The sequence below is a fragment of the Cyprinus carpio genome, chromosome A5 (genome assembly GCF_018340385.1).
Source record: "Cyprinus carpio isolate SPL01 chromosome A5, ASM1834038v1, whole genome shotgun sequence".
Taxonomy (NCBI): domain Eukaryota; kingdom Metazoa; phylum Chordata; class Actinopteri; order Cypriniformes; family Cyprinidae; genus Cyprinus; species Cyprinus carpio.
Genome location: NC_056576.1, coordinates 28,814,210 through 28,832,760, shown reverse-complemented (window position 1 = coordinate 28,832,760; position 18,551 = coordinate 28,814,210). Strand labels below are relative to the sequence as shown.

Below are 18,551 nucleotides of genomic sequence, written 5' to 3'. Positions count from 1 at the left end.
CTGCCAGGTTCATCCACAGATGTCTCTCCGCCACCAGCATGGCCGCAATAGTCCTGCGCTTGGCAGAGGCGGAGAGGCGGAGAGAGGCCTGTGGTGCGGCGCAGCTCGGCTACCTGATCAGGAAAAAGGCCTTCGCCTCTATCCAGGTCTCTTAGCAGATCAGTCTGATATGCTTGAAGCATTTATTTTGTAATAAAGCCACAGCCTGACCTGCTGCTGCGTATACCTTGCCATTTAAGCAAGATGCATTGCTTGAAGGGGCTTAGATGGCAAGGAGGGAGATTAAGAGAGGATGTCTCCCCTGCAGAATGAAAGCTCTTTCTACAGGGGGCATCCTCTCATAGCTGTTTTCGCGCATCGCCTCGATGTCGGCAAAACTCTTATGCTGAAACCAATGGATGCGAGAAGAAAATGGCCTCTTTCATTTACTTTCGATCTCTGTATGGAGATCAGGCAGAAATGGAAGGCTCACCTGAGCTGGAGGGCTATGGTCGGAAAGATAACGCTCATCGAGGTGCGATCCATAAACTCCAACAGCTCTACATACGCAGGGGCAGGAGAATTGATGAAGGCTCAGCCTCAGCTTCTTCACCATTCCTTAAATATCTCCTGCTTTTCCTGGGTAAAACCCCAGCAGAGTACTAACCTCAGTATCAGAAAAGTGTTTAAAGATATACATCATCCTCCCGAGGCTCTCTCTCGTCCGCCGCCATTATGAGTGCGAAAGGGAAAGTCCCTCTTTAAACCATTCAGACAGATCCACCTGAAATTCTCACGAGCTCATTCTCCTCCGTGCCTCAGCAGCGGCTGTTCCTGAACCAGGCGGAAGCAGATGGCCTGCTTTTTTTTTTTTCTCGAAAAGAGAGACGAACGAGAGCGGAGCTTTTTCCTTGAAAAACGCTCGCAATGCACGCAGATTGCCTCCTTAAAGACATCGCGTGCGTGCTCTTTACCCAAACAAATGACATATGTAAAGATTGTGTGTGTCATCGGGTGTCAATAACGCAGACACGGATGCATACATTGTCCAAAACGCTTGCTAGTAGTCGCCATGATAGACAGAGAAAAGAGCGCTCTTACCGGTTCTTTCAGATGCACGCTTCAAACAAACCACAGTCAGTGAAGACGAAGACGTGAATGACGTGTTTCCCGGTGCCTGTTTTATAGTCGCACCGGTAGTGACGTCAGAGGCTGGTTGGTGTTTTTTCATTGTATGCTTCAGACACGGGTCACGACGAGGTGTTCCCCATAGCGACCCCTAGAGGACGCAGTTCGAAGTTCCCTTGAAAGGGAGATGTTCTTTCAGTTTTCACTATTTTGTTGTTTCAGTGGAGTATAACCTTTCATTATTTTATTAAAATGAATAAAACATTAAAACACTTTGTTATTTACTATATATAGTCTGTGTTGCATACAAAATTATACAAAAAAAAACAATAATAAATGAATAAATAAAAAATAAGAAAGGAAAAATATAGGAAATTAAAGAAAGATCTCCTTTTAATCTCTCTCCAAACCTGTGTGATGTTTTGATGTGGGATGAGAGGACGGTGACTGAAAACACATAGAAGTTGCTGCTTTGAAACAATAAGTATTATGTTAAGCACTAAATAAATAAAGCTGACGACTTCATAAAGCTACTATAAAAGTAGCCCACGTGTTATTGATTTGTGTGCATTATTCCAAGTCTTCTTAAGTCAATTAATTATTTTATGTTGAAAACAGACTGAAATGTTATTTTGTCATTCACTAAAACAACTGAATTGTGCATTCACCACCAAATAAGGAGTAGAAGGTAGAGCAGAAGATGCTGCACTCAAACCTTATTGGTTCATCTATTGCATGTATCATTAACACATAGATTTAAGTGTGTGAAATTGAAAGGAAATTTGGAAACTTATCTCTCATGCTCGCTTACAATATCTCCGCCCTTCATTTTGAGAACCACAGCTGTATGGGAAGATTAAGCAATGCTTTCTCATATTGTTGCTGCATTTTTTATGTTGCAAATCACTTGTTGTGTAAAACTTTTGGCTGTAGACCCATAGATAGGAAGGTAAATGTGTAAGAAATCCAATGTCAGTAAAAAACCTTGATGTTTTTAGGCTGTTGGCTTTCAACCATATTAAATAGAAAAGGTTTTTGTGTAGTGGTTGACTAAGATCTAAATATATGTATACATATATGACAGCAAATAAGATGTATGCATAATTTCTGGTCTTTGTTTCACTGTTTTTCTAGATATTATTTTGTCTGATGGTGTTTTTAAATATTCTTTCCCATCACAGTAAGAGCCAACTTAATCCCAAGTCCTCCGACATACAATTCCAAATATGACTACTTAAACTGGGAAGCATATTCCAACATCACCTACTACACAAGACTTCTTCCACCAGTCCCTCAGGACTGCCCCAAGCCACTGGGAACCAAAGGTAAGAGACTATATTCAAAGTTTACTCCAAATCAGTGGTGCCTCTTCCTTCTGAAGGACACATGGTCTGAAAATGCATTTTTCCTCATAAGAAGTGATATTAAAATACTCCCAAGTATATCAGAATACCAAAGTCACCGGAAATACCTTGTCTTCTGAGGCTATGGTAAAATCATTCCATGTGTCTCTCAGGAAAAATGAAGCTTCCAGACCCCAAGCTTCTGGTAGAGAAGTTCATGTTAAGGAGGAATTTCAGACCGGACCCTCAGGGGACAAATTTGATGTTCGCCTTTTTCGCTCAGCACTTCACACACCAGTTTTTCAGGACTCACAACCGTGTTGGACTTGGGTTCACAAAAGGTCTGGCTCATGGGGTGAGACAGAGTTTTTGCAATTTACCATTTTATCTCTTAATAAACAAATCAAATAAATTGTTTGATAGCTCTACCTGCAGGGAAGGGCTTTTAAAAAAACTGTGCATTGGGTTTTTGAGGGAAAGAGAGAGACAATAAAATGTTTTTTCTTGGACACTGAATCCATGTCCATTAAAGACCTTCTCGGGCAGAGAAATAGCTTAATGCTGTTTTTGCACAGTGGGACATCAACACATCAACACTCATGTTATATATGTGGAATAATGAAGTTTTATACAGTGTCAGCTTATTAGGATGTCTGTATTTGATTGCATATTGAAAACTAGGTGGATGCTGGACACATTTATGGAGATACTCTTGATCGCCAGCTAGACCTCAGACTGCATAAAGACGGGAAGTTGAAGTACCAGGTACCGTTCACCAGTTAAATGTCAGGCATGCTTTGGAGTTATCAGTCGTGCTAGGCTGAGCATGTCTCCAAATACATGAGATATGTCATTCTGATCATTTGTATATATCATTTGTAAAACGTGTTAAATACGATCTGTAATTATATTCTTTTCCATTACAAAGAACACTTAGATTAAAACTGCTTACAGCTCCTAATAAAGCCTCACTTTTAGTGTTCTTATACTAAAAATATAGCAGTTTAAACTAAATCATATTTACCTGTTTTACAAATGATATACAGATTATTTCTACTCGTGTTTCATGAATGGGGCCCTGTACATTTTCAGTTGCTTCATTTCACTTCATGTGTGCAAGCATTTCCTTCTGAATGTCTGTGTGGATAACCTCATAGAATTGTGGGTGTGAACATGTGGTTTTCGTTAAGCCTCAGTGATGTAATTTAAGATATTGCACATTGTTCAGTCTAGTAACAGTGAGTCTCTAGTGTGATTAGTTAGTGTGGCCATATATTTATATACTAATCAAAACCTTTCAAAGAGATTTCAGGACAGGACACTACCGTTTAAAAAATCTGGGCTTAATATTTTTAAGGTTTGGGAAAAAGTCTATTCTGCTCATTAAGGCTGCTTTTTTAAAATAGAAAAATACAATAAAAACAGCAATACTGTGAAATATTATTACAATTTAAAAAAAAAACTATTCTCTGTTTTAATATATTTAAAAATTTAATTTATTCCTGTGATGGCAAAACAAATTTTCAGCAGCCGTTACTCAAGACTTCAGTGTCACATGATCCTAATATGCTAATATGCTGATTTGCTGCTCAAGAAACATTTCTTATTATTATCAATATTGAAAACAGTTGTGCTGCTTAATGTTTTTGTGGAAAGCATGATACATTTGTTCTGGATTCTCTGATGAATAAAAAGTTCAAAATTATGGCATTTATTTGATTATTACTGGTAGAGCAAAGTGATAAGAGAAAACAATTCTGCATTTTACCATGATGTTTCTGTTTGGCACTGATGTAGGTGGTCAATGGTGAGATATACCCCCCCACAGTGCTAGATGCACCGGTCAAAATGAGCTACCCACCGTCTGTCCCGCCAGAGCAGCAGCTGGCCATTGGGCAAGAAGTGTATGGACTGCTGCCGGGTCTCAGTATGTACGCCACCTTGTTGTTGGGTGAGTGAGAACAACCGTGTGTTTTATTTAATGAAGCAAGATCATACATGGTGGGGTGATGAGCTGTTTTTTACCTCCAGGCTCATTATTATAGGTAAAGATTTCCTCAAATCCTGTGGATTTTTCTTTTCCTTGGGAACTTTTAGTTTATATGATATTTGACTGTTACAATAATTAATATCAAAATGGGCATATCACAATAACTATGTTATGAGAATTCTTATATAATAATATTAATATATTACATTGAAAATTATGTACTTATGTACTTATAATCAGAGATGGGCATACATTCATCAGTGTTTGTATCAGTATTCTGCCATGCAAAGACAAAAGACCGTAACTTCGATGTTTGTCAAAAATGAGTTATTGATATTTTGGGGACATTCAAGACATCCTTTATCATGTGTATAAGTATCATGAGTCAATTTCGTTGTTTTTCCGAGAAAATAATGGGTCATCTCAACTGTAACTTCAAAAAGCCCAGGAGAAACCAAGGTGGAACACCGTATACACCAGTTACCGCTCTTTCACTTTGTTTGGAATGCTCAAATTGAGTTACGGTGTTCTGCCTTTGTTTAGCCGCGCGTTAATATGAAGTTACAGTGCGGGTTTGGAGTTATACGGTGTTCTGTCTTTGTTTTACTGTCCATTAAAGTCTGCCTCATTTTAATTACGGTGTAGACAAATGAATTAGATAGATCGCAATCTACCAAACAGCTCCATATAACAAAGCACTGTAAAGACTAGATACCTTGGCAGGAATATGTAATTGTAAATAACCTTTAAAGATTTTTCTTTTTCTTTTTGTAATGCAGATTATTCATCAGGCTATCACTTCTAGTTGGATGCATATGGACTCGAATGCCGTAGCTAGCATAATGAATCATAAAATCAGTAGCCTACTAACAGTTCGCAATTTAATCCATATCCTACCTTTTCTTGTAACCCGATAAAATCAATCCATGGTGATGAACATCATCAAGATGTTTAATCCACAAGCATTCTGAGCATTATTCCCATTTGCTGGTGTTCACATCAATCCACAAGTCGTTCTTTTAGGTTAGGCTATTTCATACAATATAAAAGCAATTATGCTATGTCTAGCATTCTTTTACGTTACTGAGCATAGCAAATAAATTGGTATCCATGGTATCCACTCTTGTTTAACTTTTAGTCTGCTTGTTATGATCAAAAAAAAAAAAAACCTTAATACAGTCACATTACTATATGCAACATCCTATATGAGACAGCCCATGATCATTAGATTTTATACAGGTGTTACTATAACGATTTTGTAAATGGTGATCAGCAACCAAATATTGATAATGTGGAAGTTACTGTCTTTTGCCTTGGTGTGACTTCTCACGTTTTGCAGACAATGCAAAGGCAGAGTACATTAACTTCAAAATAGGGGTAAAAATCAAGTTTGAGCTCACAATTTTTTAATGCAGATAATTTTCATTACTAAAACATCTAATTGTTAAATTTCCAGTGTCCTACCTACAATTAATTTGTCTGGACAAGTTTTTCTCAGTTTCACACTGTAGCAAGTTAAGGTCTTTTGCCTTTGTAGGGCAGTATTGTAAGCAATAATCAGTATTGTTCAATAAGTATTGTTCAATTTAATGTTATACATGTTATCATATTCATACAGTATGTTTTGTTCTAATGTCACAAATCGTAATCTCAAGTTTACTGGGTTTTACACGATTCTTTGATTCTTTTGTGTGGGTTTAAGTAGTGTACTCAAAAATATTTTCACATGTGTCCTCCAAAACAACCCACAACATTATTAGTTTATATGTGAACAAATCCATTTATTCATAAACTTCTCACAAAATGATTGTTTGACAAACTACTCGGAAAACTACTTTCACCTCTCACCGCTGCTTTCTGATGGATTGGAGAACAATTACTCCGAGTCGCCCCCCTGTCGTTTCACAGTGTAAAAAGTGTCAAACAAGTGTCAAAAAAGCCTTGACTGTTTAGGGAGGAGCGCGTGCAGTCAGCAGGTTCACAGTGAACAGTCATGGCCAAAAGTTTTGGCCGTGACAAATTTTATGTTTTGCAAAGTTTGCTGCTTCATTATTTGTAGATTATTTTCCCACATCTTTCTATGGTATACTGTAAAACAATGATAAACATATCATAAGGTTTAAAGGCTTTTATTGGAAAAAAAAAATACAATGAGTCAATATTTACAGTATTGACCCTTGTTCTTCATAACCCCTGCAATTAGCTCTGGCATGCTGGATATTTATGGGATTATTATCCTGCCATGATTCAAAACTAAAAATAAAGTTCTGAAAGGTTGAAACTAAGTGTTCGAAAGCTCAAAATCTTACAAAAAAAAAAGTTTTGCAAGATCGAAAAATAAGATTTGCAAGCTTGCAAAATGTAAAAAAAAAAAAATCTCTCTGCAAAACAACATGTTGTTTTTGAGATTTCCTTTTTCAGGACTGCAACATTCTTTTTTTTACGATGTTGCGCAAAGAATTTTTCAGATTTTCAAATTTGTCAGTGTTCTCCCACTGTATTAGTTTGTTTCCAGGTTTGAAACCTTGTAAATGGTGATCTGAAAACTGGAGTGCGAATGTGCGAAAAAAAGTTTTGAAACTCTGAAAACAGAGTTTTGCAGGCTTGCAAAGTGGTAAAAAAAATAAAATCTGCAAAACATAATTTTGTTTCTGAGTTTTCCTTCTTCAGAAGTGCAACACTCTTTTTATGGTGTTGTGCAATCATTTTTTTTCAGAGTTTCGAATTGTCACTGTTCTCCCAGTGTATAGTTTGTTTTCCAGATTTGAAAACCTTGTAAATAGTGATCTGAAAACTGGTGTGAAAATAGGTGAAAAAAAGTTTTGAAACTCTGAAACTGGAGGTTCGAAAGGGCGAAACTTATTACATTACCATTTGCACTCTCTATTGCAGACTATTTTTTTCAGAGCCGAGTTTAAAACAACCTTTGCGGAGATACGCCCACACAGAGTTGCGAGTTTGCGACTCACGTGATTAGTGGCAGCGTGTGTGTCACGCAGCTCCGCTCTGAAACGTCTGAAACTCAGACTGAGCGAAAATGAAGCTTCGCAAACTAGCAACTTAAAAAAAAAAGCCTGGAGGGAGGGTTCTTCTGCTTCGCCCAATGCTTTGCTGTCTGCTGATGTACAGTCCAATCACAAGTCGTATTTACTGGAAAGGTGGGATTGACGCGACTGCTCCGCCAATGACGAAAGCGCACAGGATACGCAAACAGAGGATGGACGGATTTCTGGCCACAAGGAGGTCCCGTCTAGAGCTGCAAGAAGAACCGCGTCCATGGCTGGATAGCGTCCGGTCCGGTCCAAAAATAAGGCTACCGACTTGTCGCGGGAATTCACTATACAATTGCCAGTAGCCACTGAGTTTACCACTGATAGGCCGGCGGTGCATCAATATACACACTATGCACAGGCATGGAAGCGGTTCTTCTTGCAGCTCTAGACGGGACCGCCTTGTGGGCAGAAATCCGTGCATCCTCTGTTTGCGTATCCTGTGCGCTTTCGTCATTGGCGGAGCAGTCGGTCAATCCCACCTTCCAGTAAATACAACTTGTGATTGGACTGTACCTCAGCAGACAGCAAAGCATTGGCCAAGAGCAGAAGGCCCTCCCTCCAGGATAGTTTTTTTTTAAGTTGCGAGTTTGCGAAGCTTCATTTTCGCTCAGTCTGAGTTTCAGAGTTTCAGAGCGGAGCTGCGTGACAACGCTGCCACAAATCACGTGAGTCGCAAGCTCGCAACTGTGTGGGCGTATCTCCGCAAAGTCGGTGTGTTTTAAACTCGGCTCTGAAAAAAAAATAGTCTGCAATAGGAGTGCAAATGTAATGTAATGTAATAAGTTTCGCCCTTTCGAACCTCAGTTTTCAGTTTCAAAACTTTTTTTCACCTATTCGCACACCAGTTTTCAGATCACTATTTACAAGGTTTCAAATCTGGAAAACAAACTATACACTGGGAGAACAGTGACAAATTCGAAACTCTGAAAAAATGATTGCACAACACCGTAAAAAGAGTGTTGCACTTCTGAAGAAGGAAAACTCAAAAACAAAATTATGTTTGCAGATATTTTTATTTTTTTTACCACTTTGCAAGCCTGCAAAACTCTGTTTTCAGAGTTTCAAAACTTTTTTTCACACATATTCGCACACCAGTTTTCAGATCACAATTTACAAGGTTTCAAACCCTGGAAAACAAACTAATACAGTGGGAGAACACTGACAAATTTGAAAATCTGTGAAATTATTTTTTGAGCATCGTAGTTTTTTTTTTTTTTTTTATTTATCAGGAAATCTCAAAAACAACATAATGTTTGCAGAGATATTTTTATTTTTTTTACATTTTGCAAGCTTGCTAAATCTTATTTTTCGATCTTGCAAAACTTTTTTTTGTAAGATTTTGAGCTTTCGAACACTTAGTTTCAACCTTTCAGAACTTTATTTTCAGTTTTGAATCATGGCAGGATAATAATCCCATAGATATTAGCTTCTGGTCCCAATCCTGACTGATTGCGATCCATTTTTGCCTTATTAGTTCTCCGAGTTGATCAAAATTTTGGGCTTCTGCTTGTCCACTCGTCTTTTGAGGACTGACCACAGATTGTCTATGGGTTTGAGATCCAAGGAGTTGCCTGGCCACAGATCCAAAAATTCACTGTAATGATCTTCGAGCCACTTCTTTATTACTCTTGCTTTGTGACATGGTGATCCATCATGCTGGAAAATGCAGGGATCATCACCAGATTGCTCATGGATCGTTAGAAGAAGTTGCGTTCACCTTTTCTTCTCCGAACAATCGATTTTTCCAGATGTCCCAAACAGTCGGAAGGGAGCTTCATCAGAGAAAATAACTTTGCACCAGTATTCTGCTGTCCAATCCTTGCACTTCCTGCAGAATTTCAGTCTGTCCTTGATGTTTTTCTTGGAGAAGTGGCTTCTTTGCTGCCCTTCTTGACACCAGGCTGTTGTCTAAAAGTCTTGGCCTCACTGTGTATTAGTGGTCGACCGATATTGTTTTTTTGACAGCCGATGCCGATATCTTGGAAAGCAGGGTAGCCGATAGCCGGTATAAAGCAGATATAATTTTTTTGTATAAATTATTATTAACATTTAAGAAATTTGAAATAATTTGACAATAGATTTAAAAATAAGTGTAAAATAAACATACTTATATTTTAGATGACAAAGTATTTTTCACAAATAAATAAATATTTAATAAAAATATAAGTAAAAAGGAAGTAAACACTGTAACCAACAGAGCACTCAGTGTTCTAGGAAGTTTGTGTGCATTGGGAAAGCAAGGGTAACACTCATTTTACATACAGCACACAGAGAAAAGGACATGAATATGACAGTGGGCAAATGCATAAAGCACAGCATAATTTGAAATCACGAGTTTAAAGTTTAACGCATTAAATGCACGGACCGACCGTCACACAGAGAATGCGCGATCATGCTGGATAAAAATGCACACGTCACAAGATCTCACAGCTGGATTCGACTAAGTTTGCAAGGTTTGTGAAAAATAAATGTTCTTTAGTCATTCAAAGATTTGTTTGAATCATATAAATGTGTATTTGCTTAATGCTGACGGCAAACGAGAAAGTAATGTTTGCTTTTCTATTACTAATAATATAAAAGCAGTTGTTATAATACTTTTTGTATACATGAATTCCTTTGTTTAACCGTTCTATCTGATTATTAGTCTGACTTCTGTCCATATTTAGACAGAACTGTTAACAACGACAGTAAACAATAAGGGAGGTTGTTAGGATATTTTTTGCTCTGTGCTGTCAAAATAAAAGTCCTGCCTCAAACACATTGGCCAAGCAGAAAAACTTATCGGCCGATGCGATATTTAAAAAATGACAAATATCAGCCGACCACTACTGTGCGTGCAGGTGCTCTCACACCAACCTGCTGCCATTCCTGTGCAAGATCTGCACTGCCGGTGACACGATTCCATAGTTGACTCCTCAGGAGGAGACACTCTTGGGACATCCTTGCTGGACACTCTGGGACGTCCTGAAGACTTCTTCACTGCAGTCGAACCTCTCTCCTTGAAGTTTTTGATGATCCGGTAAATGGTTCTTTCAGGTGCAATATTCTTTGTATCAATTTCCTTGCAGTTGAGGCCATTTTGATGCAAAGTGATGATGGCTGCACATGTTTCTTTAGAGCTAACCATTGCTTACTAGAACACAATGATTGGAAGTGCTTCTTCCCTACTTTTATAGCAATGAGTCTGCGCTTACAATCTAATTAGAATGATGGAGATTTCACGTGACTAGTACTCACACTTTCACATGTGCTGCTGATATGATTAGTTAATTAATGTTAGCTGGTAATTTTGTGTCAAGATAAAAAAACAGTGAATTGTTGTTGTTTTTTGCATTCATTCATTCATTTTTTTTTCTTTTGGCCAGTGAAGCTTTTAGCAATTATTTAAAATGCATCTGATCACTCTACACAATAATCTAGAAACAATGTGAATGAACACCACAACAGCTTAAGCAACAAACTTTGCAAAACACAAAATTTTTGTCTGCCAAATAATTTGCCCATGACTGTAGAGGCAGGCAAAGTATGACCAAGTGCGCGCACAAAAACTGCCTGCCAACGTGCGAGTGTGAACTTGAATTTTCTTTCGTGGCATACTGCACTTACAATAAGTGCAACTGCACCAAGCACATCACACTCTTTTACTCAACCATTCGTCCATGCTTCTTTTCCCTGTCCAACTGATTGGCTAACGCTATTTTTTTCCCTTGTTCGTGCGCTTTTATTCTTTCATGTTAACTGAAAGCAAATCTGAATGATGCACTATTTTAACTTTAATCAACAAGTACAATTGACCATAACATCCTCACCTTCTCAGAAAACTGGCTCACCCAACACTGAATGGATCTGTACAGCTGCAGCTCATGTTTAGGTTGGGGGAAAGGGGCATGTCTGAACTAGTTGATGCACAAATTCAGCAGCCTGATAAAGAGATTGACTAGCGAGTATTTTATGTATTTTGAAAATACAATAATACTAATCTTTATTTAAATACAAATAGCATTTGATCCCCCCCAAAAGGCTTTAAAATACAAAATAGTATTTTGTATTTCAAATACATATTTTAAATACATGTATCTGAAATGCTAACCATCCCTGCTTATAATTTAAATAAGAATGCCATTTAAATTCCAGTTAATTAGAATTACAATTACAATTAATTAAAAACAAAAAAGTTTTATTGTTTAAGTGTAGCTTTTTTAAAGTTGTCTATGATTGCTATAACACGTTTATATTATATTAAATTATATAAAAATTTAAATCAATATATAATTAAAAAATATAATATTTTTATTATATACTAAATTATGTATTACATTTAAATATATATATATATTTAGTGAAAATATTACATAAAATTATTGTGGAACTCATGAATTGAAAGCCAATTCCTAAATTCTGAATTTTCTCAAGCCCTGGTGCCTTATACCTTTATGAAGATTATTATATTATATTATTTATTTTTTATATTATATTATATATTCAAATCTCTTCTGTGATAATTTTTTTTCAAAAACTGAAAAACCTGCTGTTCCATCTACTGTAGGATTTTCAAAAGTGCTCACAGTTCTCCATTGTGCAACACTTTACATGTTTGTATTTACTAATTCAAAAAAAAATTTACTGTAAAAATTTTGACTCAATTAAATCAAGGTGAGACCATTCGTATTGTGATCGAGGACTATGTGCAGCATCTGAGCGGTTACCGGCTGAAGCTCCACTTTGATCCCGCCCTGCTGTTCACCTCACAGTTCCAGTACCAGAACCGCATCGCTGTGGAATTCAATCAGCTTTACCACTGGCACCCGCTCATGCCTGACAGTTTCCACATCGCTGGAGAAGAGATTCACTACCCTCAGTTCATATTCAACACCTCTATCCTCACCCACTACGGGGTGGAGAAGCTGGTGGAGGCCTTCTCAACCCAACCCGCAGGACAGGTAATGGCACCAGGAGGGCTGTAGTCTCACGTAGCCAGACCTTCAGACTGACGGCTGATGGTCTGGAATCCATGGCAGCTTTCATTGGCTAAGGCCAATGTCACACAACCAATCATAGTTCATTTAATTTCAGCGTCACGTTTAGGGGCGTGGAAATGTCGCCACAATAACAGACCGGTGTGTAAAACTCTTGGACATATTTTAAAGATTCTATGTTGTGAACTTTAAATATTTCACATACAAACCCGATTCCAAAAAAGTTGGGACACTGTACAAATTGTGAGTAAAAAAGGAATGGAATAATTTACAAATCTCATAAACTTATATTTTATTCACAATATAATATAGATAATATATCAAATGTTGAAAGTGAGACATTTTGAAATGTCATGCCAAATATTGGCTCATTTTGGATTTCATGAGAGCTACACATTCCAAAAAAGTTGGGACAGGTAGCAATAAGAGGCCGGAAAAGTTAAATGTACATATAAGGAACAGCTGGAGGACCAATTTGCAACTTATTAGGTCATCTGGCAACATGATTGGGTATAAAAAGCCTCTCATAGTGGCAGTGTCTCTCAGAAGTCAAGATGGGCAGAGGATCACCAATTCCCCCAATGCTGCGGTGAAAAATAGAGAAGCAATATCAGAAAGGAGTTTCTCAGAGAAAAATTGCAAAGAGTTTGAAGTTATCATCATTTACAGTGCATAATATCTTCCAAAGATTCAGAGAATCTGGAACAATCTCTGTGCGTAAGGGTCAAGGCCGGAAAACCATACTGGATGCCCATGATCTTCGGGCCCTTAGACGGCACTGCATCACATACAGGAATGCTACTCTAATGGAAATCACAACATGGGCTCGGGAATACTTCCAGAAAACATTGTTGGTGAACACAATCCACCGTGCCATTCACCGTTGCTGGCTAAAACTCAATAGGTCAAAAAAGAAGCCATATCTAAACATGATCCAGAAGCACAGGCGTTTTCTCTGGGCCAAGGCTCATTTAAAATGGACTGTGGCATAGTGGAAAACTGTTCTTTGGTCAGACGAATCAAAATTTGAAGTTCTTTTTGGAAAACTGGGACGCCATCTCATCCGGACTAAAGAGGACAATGACAACCCAAGTTATTTTCAGCGCTCAATTCAGAAGCCTAAATCTCTGATGATATGGGGTTGCATGAGTGCGTGTGGCATGGGCAGCTTACACATCTGGAAAGGCACCATCAATGCTGAAAGGTATATCCAAGTTCTAGAACAACATATGCTCCCATCCAGACGTCGTCTCTTTCAGGGAAGACCTTGCATTTTCCAACATGACAATGCCAGACCACATACTGCATCAATTACAACATCATGGCTGCGTAGAATAACGATCCGGGTACTGAAATGGCCACCCTGCAGTCCAGATCTTTTACCCATAGATAACATTTGGCGCATCATAAAGAGGAAAATGCGACAAAGAAGACCTAAGACAGTTGAGCAACTAGAAGCCTGTATTAGACAAGAATGGGACAACATTCCTATTCCTAAACTTGAGCAACTTGTCTCCTCAGTCCCCAGATGCTTGCAGACTGTTATGAAAAGAAGAGGGGATGCCACACAGTGGTAAACATGGCCTAGTCCCAACTTTTTTGAGATGTGTTGATGCCATGAAATTTAAAATCAACTTATTTTCCTTTTCAATTGTACATTTTCTTAGTTTAAACATTTGATATGTCATCTATGTTGTATTCTGAATAAAATATTGAAATTTGAAACTTCCACATCATTTCATTCTGTTTTTATTCACAATTTGTACAGTGTCCCAACTTTTTTGGAATCGGGTTTGTACTTCCAGCGTTTAGTTGATTGTGATAAGTTTTTTTGATTAGGGTTGTAAACATGATGGCTTTCTTCTTTCGTGAGGGGGTTTGGTGCCACAGAATATTTGTTTCCAGGTGGAACGTTAAAGAACGTGACACACACATCTCACAGAAATCCTGTATAATTCAACCAATCCAATGACGATTTCAAAACTCCTGAAGTGTTTCCACTTTTGAGTGCTGTATGCATCAGACGTTCAGCCAAAGGTCTGTGGGCGTGACATCTGAGGCTGAGACTCTGAGGGCTCTGGAGGAGAATTTAATGACTTACACATCTGCTCCAAAAGAAAAACAGAAACCCTGTTTCATAACGAGGTGCAATAACCCTCAGGCCTCCTCTGGGATGTTAGTAGGTTCTTAGGTTTCTTGGTCTGTTTTTGTCATTTCAAGGGTCATTTCCAATGAGTTTACCGCCCTCGTTGTTTCAGACATGTCTGTGATGCTCCAACCAAAAATGAAAATTCTCTCATCATTTTCTCACCCTCATGCAATCCCAAATGTATAAGACTTTCTTCTCAAACGGGGTCATATGGATTACAGTTGTGTTCATTTTGCGTGGTTATCCTTACATACTCACAAGGATTATTTTTCTAAAAATAAAATAACCTCATACATCTGGGAGAGCATGAGAGTGAGGAAGTGAACAAGTAAGGCAGAAATATTTGAAGTGTTAACAATTAAAGTGTGAGGTTTAATCTGATTTTTAGGTTGCTGAAAAACTGATATGACGGGGATTTCTTTTAGATAAACAGAAAGCCTTTTTCATCATAGCATAATCAGGCTTATAGGCAGGATCACAGTGAATATGTGTCTGCAGAATATCAACAAAAGCTCTGTAGAACCTGAACAGATGTTGGGGAACACTGAATTCCACATTCCAAAATTCCTAAATACAATATACATAACATACATGGTATTATATATATTTTTAGGTAATATAAATGTTTACTTATTTTTAATAGATTAAAATATAATTTCACTACTGAATTTAATGTGCATGTTATTTTTTGTAGGTAATTAAGGTTAAAGAGGGCTTCTGCATTCTTAATCATAAATCTCTTTGTGTTCTGACAGATTGGAGGTGGTCATAACATTCACCCAGTGGTGCGCAAAGTAGCTGAGGGGGTCATCATTGAATCTAGGGAGCTTCGACTTCAGCCCTTTAATGAATATCGCAAGAGATTCAATCTGAAACCCTACACATCTTTCTCAGAATTTACAGGTATTGTTCTACCCCTTTTAAAGCTTCATTTTCAAATTGAAATCACAAGGGAAGACAAATCCTCATCATTGATGCCTGTAAAGAGCTTCTTGTGATATCTTGATTTCACGGTTGACTGTGTCTTTTTAAGAGGTTCTGAATGTAGCTGATCATTATTTTTAATGGTGTAATAAGAGAAATGATAACATGCTGAAAATTCAGGGTCAAGTTTGGATATTTGGATTATACGAAAATAGAAAATTTGCTGAAAATTTACTCACGCCATCCAAAATGTAGATTTTGCTTCTTCATTTAAAGAGATTTTGAATAAATTTAGCATTGCATTAATTGCTCATCATTGGATCATCTGCAGTGAATGGGTGCCGTGAGAATAAGAGTCAAAGCAGCTGATAAAAACATCACAAGAATCCACAAGTAATCCGCATGACTCCGGTCCATCGATTAACATCTTGTGAAATGAAAGGCTGTGTGTCATACTAATCCATAATTAAGATGTTTTTAACTTCACACCATTGTTATGGTTAAAATAACGAGTCCTCTATCTATAATATTGCTTTCTCCAGCAAAAAAGTAATCTTGTCTGAACAGGGAATACATACAGTATATCAGAATCCGAAAGAGCTTTATAAGTCATCTTGGTGTCAGGAGCTTCCAGTACAGAAAGTACAAACATAGTGCAGTCATACATATAATTTGAGGTAATAAAAACACTAATAATAAAGAGAATAGACAATATGTTATATATAATAATATAGTAATAAAATATAGAGAAAATAAAATGTCAGTAGACAGAAATGATAAAAACACTAATAATAATGCTATTTACAGATGAACATTTTGGTGAGTTATTTACAGATGTACAGTCCTGAGGTGTGTTCATGTGTTGTTCAGGTGAGATATGGCCGGGGGAGAAGTGTTCTTGTGTCTGGCCGTTTTGGTGCACAGTGGTCTGTAGTGCCGGCCAGAGGGCAACAGTTCAAAGAGGGAGTGTGCTGGGTGTGTGGGGTCCATACTGATTTTACAAGCCCTTTTCCTCACTCTGGAGGTGTAAAGTTCTTTAAGAGTGGGCAGGAGGGCACCAATAATCCTCTCAGCAGTCCTGACTGTCTGTTGTAGTCTCCTGCTGTCTGATTTGGTAGCTGAGCCAAACCAAACAGTTATAGATGAACACAGGACAGACTAAATGATGGCCGAGTAGAACTGTATGAGCAGTTCCTGTGGCAGGTTGAACTTCCTCAGCTGGAGAAGGAAGTACAACCTCTGCTGGGCCTTTTTCACAATGTAGTCAATGCGACTGTCCTACTTCAGGCCCTGAGAAATGGTGGTGCCCAGGAACCTGAATTACTCTACTGCTGCCACAGTGGTATTTATGATGGTGAGTGAGGGGAGTGCAGGGGGGTGTCTCCTGAAGTCCACTATCATCTCCACTGTTTTGAACGTGTTGAGCTCCAGGTTGTTATATCTGCACCAGACAGACAGCTCTTTTACCTCCTGTCTGTAAGCAGACTTGTCTCTGTCCTTGAAGAGGCTGATGACTGTAGTGTCGTCCGTAAAACTTCAGGAGCTTGACAGAGGGGTCTTTAGCGGTGCAGTCATTAGTGTACAGGGAGAAGAGCAATGGGGAGAAAACACAACCCTGGGCGGCACCAGTGGTGATAGTGAGGGTCCTGGATGTGAGTTTGCCCGGCCTCACTAGCTGTTATCTGTCTGTCAGGAAGCTGGTGATCCACTGACAGATTGGGGTGGGCACAGAGAGCTGGGACAGTTTGACTGAGAGAAGGTCAGGCATGACGTTCTGAAGCACTTGCGGAATCAGTCCAATAGAGAAGCGAGATGTCATGAGTGGGAGTGCATGTTAGCTTCTGCTGTTTAGTGAGCGCATTGTGGTGTGTGTGAATGTTTGCAAAGCATTAGTCATTCAGAAAAACACTCTGTTAGAAAAGTTACAATGTCAAAGTGTAAAGAAAAATCAAAGAAAGTGGCCACGGAGAGGCATCTGTGGTTGAATCTGTTCTGATATGCAAGACCAGACAGATTTTTCCTCCTGGAAAAATCAAAGAAAGTGGCAAGTGAACGGCACTTCAGACGATGTCCAGCGCTATCTTGCGGGTGGAGATACTCACGATCTGTGTGTCATTTGTTTGGGAGTGGAGCATGCACGATCAGCTCTCGAGGGGAGCCATCTTGGATAAAAGCGGTCAGGCTAGCAATTTCATTTGCTCCGGTCCCGCTGCTGCCGAGGCACAGCGCAGACCGTTGTCATGGGGATCGCAAGCTGATTTAGCGGAGGAATCCGGAACGGGTTCGTCCTTATTTCGGTCCTCAACCGCAAGATCCACGGCTTCCTCTCAGGGTTCAGAAGCACGCGCAGCTGTTTCTTCCCCCCAGAAAGAGAGCCAGACGCTTCATCTATCTTCCTCTGAGGAGGTTGATGTGATGCCACCACAGTCCCTTGCGTATGAGGACCTCATGGAGGTTGTGACTCGTGCTGTAGCCAAAATAAACATTGACTGACCAGTGGAGGAGGAGAAAGTCCGTCCCAAGAGTAAATTGGACGAATGTTTTTTGCATGCTAGATTGCAGCCTTCACGCAGGGGTCTTCCATTTATCCCATGATCTTGAGGTGTCAAGATCATGGGATAAACCATACTCGTCCCGTCTCTTCAGCCCCACTGTCACTAACTTTTCTAATATTGTGGGGTTAAATAAGAAGAGATATGGGGTGATGCCAGCGGTGGAGCTATCTCTCCCCATCTTCATCTTCGTCCTTGAAGGCCCCAATTCTTCCCACCAGGCCGGTTAGACTGACATCTGGTCTGGTAAGGAAAGCTTTTACAGCGGCAGGTCTGCACACTATGGCGGTGTTGCAGGTATACCAGGCTGACCTGCTCAAGGACCTGGATGAGAAGGAGGGAGGGAAATCCGACGCAGTTGCTGAACTGCATCGGGCCACAGATTTGTCCCTCTGGGCCACCAAGGAAATGGCCAGAGCAATTGGCCGTTCAGTGGCAGCACTGGTGGCCACGGAGA

The 18,551-nt window shown here is 39.0% G+C and overlaps 1 pseudogene; it reads left to right on the top strand.

Annotated features, from left to right (window-relative positions):
- The window catches only part of LOC109077984, a 28,860-nt pseudogene that overhangs the window by 7,798 nt on the left and 2,511 nt on the right, over nt 1–18,551 (top strand).